Source organism: Xiphophorus couchianus, chromosome 11 (genome assembly GCF_001444195.1).
Source record: "Xiphophorus couchianus chromosome 11, X_couchianus-1.0, whole genome shotgun sequence".
Classification (NCBI taxonomy): domain Eukaryota; kingdom Metazoa; phylum Chordata; class Actinopteri; order Cyprinodontiformes; family Poeciliidae; genus Xiphophorus; species Xiphophorus couchianus.
This window is the reverse complement of record NC_040238.1, coordinates 2,174,323-2,177,182: the sequence shown is the minus strand read 5'-3', so window position 1 is coordinate 2,177,182 and position 2,860 is coordinate 2,174,323. Positions and strand designations below refer to the sequence as shown.

Sequence of the window (2,860 nt, the reverse complement as noted above, 5' to 3'; positions counted from 1 at the left end):
TCGCAGCTGACTACGTCAAAAAGTACTAAACACACCTACTTCATGCGGGCCAGGTATAGACTAGACTTTCGCGTAAAATGTAAAGTTTTGGCAGAACTGTCATTACGTTCTAGGTAGGCAGGTGTGGACTAGAGCGACATCTTGTGGTTGATTATGCAATAACGTTCTCAAACATTTTAATGTAAGCACAGGTATGTCGTTTAGTGCTCAAACAGCAGGAGTTTGATTAAGTTTCTTTATTGTTCAGGCGATGTTTAGGAGACAAAGGGAATTTGTTCCGTGGGTGTTGGCAGTCTTGATAGTGCAGGGGAAGACAACGAAGATTTCATGTGATGTCACGTGATTTATTTTATTTAAATTAAAAAAAAATGAAAGAAAGAAAGAATGGAAGGAAGGAAGGAAGAAGAAGACAAAAGCAGGAATCGCATTGCATGGAACCAACACAGCCATATGAATTTTCGGCATCACATAGATGCTGTGTATCTTTATATTGCATGATTTCGCGGTGTGTTTCCGCCAGGGGATGTAGCTCAGTGGTAGAGCGCATGCTTTGCATGTATGAGGCCCCGGGTTCAATCCCCGGCATCTCCAGCGGGAATTTTTTTTAAATGGTTTTTTATACATTTATTTTATTTTAATTTTTCGCACAGTAAATTATTCGACTATTAAAACACTTTATGTCATTAAATTACTATTGATAGTTCTTTTGGAGAACTTTATAACTTTATCCAGTACACTCTAACTCCAAGTGGATAAATAGCAAAAAGTAGAAGCCGATTGATGTCTGTTTTTTTAATTGGTCCGATGTTATGTTTTAACAACAATGTCGTTTATAGCGAATGAATACATAACTTATAATGTGTGTCATTAAGTGAACTGAGTTACTGAAATACACTATGGAGAAAGTTACAAAAAATCTCTAAAAAATGTTCTTTCCAAGTTTTTTATTTTTATTTATTTTTTTTAGCATTTAGCAAACAAAAATATGCTTGGTAATTCTAATTGACCTAAAACAAGAGAAGTTTGGTCAGATTTAACTTCAGACATTGGGAAAAAAATATATGTGTCTATTTATACTGAATATATATTTGAACTTTTAGTTGTATTTTTTACCTATTTTCAATGTTTCAAGCTCTATTTTTTTGGCAAGGCTTTGCTCTGGACACACAATCAGGAGCTATGAGTTTTGAGTAGAACTAAATGCTTGTCCACATTGAACAGTCGTTTGAGATGGTTCTACCTAGAACTCAGGGAAAGAGGTTTCCATCTCTTCCCCTTCTCAGTTGGGAACATTTTGCTTTGGTCCAATGAGCAGAAGAGCTGGAGACGTCACTGGGGAGAGTCTGGGTTTTCCAGAACTTTCTGAGGGCAAAGACAACGAATAAATGGATGGATTAAAAGTTCTGACATGCACATTAATAATCACAGTTCAGTCCCACACTGCTCTTATTGTTGGTCTGAAGCCCTGACCCTGGTCCTCCCTGGCCCAGTGCATCACTGGTGGTTCACCAGCATTTGATCATCAGCCGCAGGGTTACATCATCACAGATCTGTGTAATTGTTACACTGCTGGATACTGAGACAATATGCCGTCCTCTGACCCACCAACGGCTTTATTAGTAAAATCGTCATGTGGCCCTCAGAAGGGATCCATCTGTGGTCAACTTGGGAGAGGGTCATTCAGAGCAACAGACGCAGCACGGAGTGTAAAAAAAAAAGGGGGGTGAGCATTTTGGTTGCTATGGGCAACAACTAAATGAGTCCTTCACAGTCACAGACACACAACTCCTTTCATATATATAACAAGATCCCCCATCCAGCTTCCATCACCCATTAACCCCAAGTCACCTTTGACCCTTCCCAGCAGCTGCATTCAGGAGGAAGTAGTCTGTTGTCACGGTGACAGAGGAAACATTTAATAGACTTTTGACTTTCAAAAAGTTGCATTGTGAAAGGACCCAAGCATCCATCCTGATCAGGGGTTTTTTCACTGACATCTGTTTATGGCAGTTTTACACCTGCATATGTGTGTTACACTGTGTGAGCAGCTAATATTTCAAAATTAACAAGCAAATCTAGTGCAATCCATCACTTTGTTACGGTTAACGATGCATTAAGCATTTCCATATTTCTGTATCACTGGGTAAACGTTTTTCATGTAGCTGCTTTCACAAGTCAAAAACGACAAAGTTCTTTTACAACAAAAACAAGCATGGAAAACGTAGAAGATTAAGACATAAAAAGAAATGATAAAACAGCAAATGCAATGGTTCTGGCTGAAACCTTTGTATGTAAGGAAAATTTAAAAAGCAATAATATTTTTTTACTCATTAAGATCAGATCAGCAAGTGACTTGATTTTTTTTAAGTAAGGTAAGTGTGCCACACATTTTTTGAGAAAATATGAACTGTGGCAGCTGAAACGTGCAGCTGTACATTTCTTTATATTACTTGACAGGGTGACCAACAATAAGAGTTGATTGAAAATGCAATAAAATCAGAGAAAGTCCAACTAACAGATAACCTGTTTTTCAAAGTGACAATTAAAATAACTGAATAGATTTGTAAGAATGTCAAACTTAAGTAAAAAAAAAAATACTGTTTTAATATTGTGCAATTTCTGGAGTGAAAGTGTATGGCAATTTACATTTGGTAGAATTGATCGATTATTTGATATTGTTGACCTTACTGATCAAATATAATTTCATTCAACTTAGTCATTTTAAGCTGATAGTAATTATACAGAAGTAGGTAAAATGAATACATAAATACCCGGAATTTTACAAAAACAATATAATTAGTATCCATGGATAGGCTACTAGTATTTATTCTATAGACATAAATGTAGCCAGGTCAAACTT

The 2,860-nt window shown here is 36.6% G+C and overlaps 1 non-coding gene across 1 annotated transcript; it reads left to right on the top strand.

Moving 5' to 3' along the window:
- Nucleotides 1-519: 519 nt before the first annotated feature.
- trnaa-ugc (transfer RNA alanine (anticodon UGC)) lies at nt 520-591 on the top strand. The gene has a single exon. It is a non-coding gene; the product is annotated as a tRNA-Ala (tRNA).
- Nucleotides 592-2,860: the final 2,269 nt, after the last annotated feature.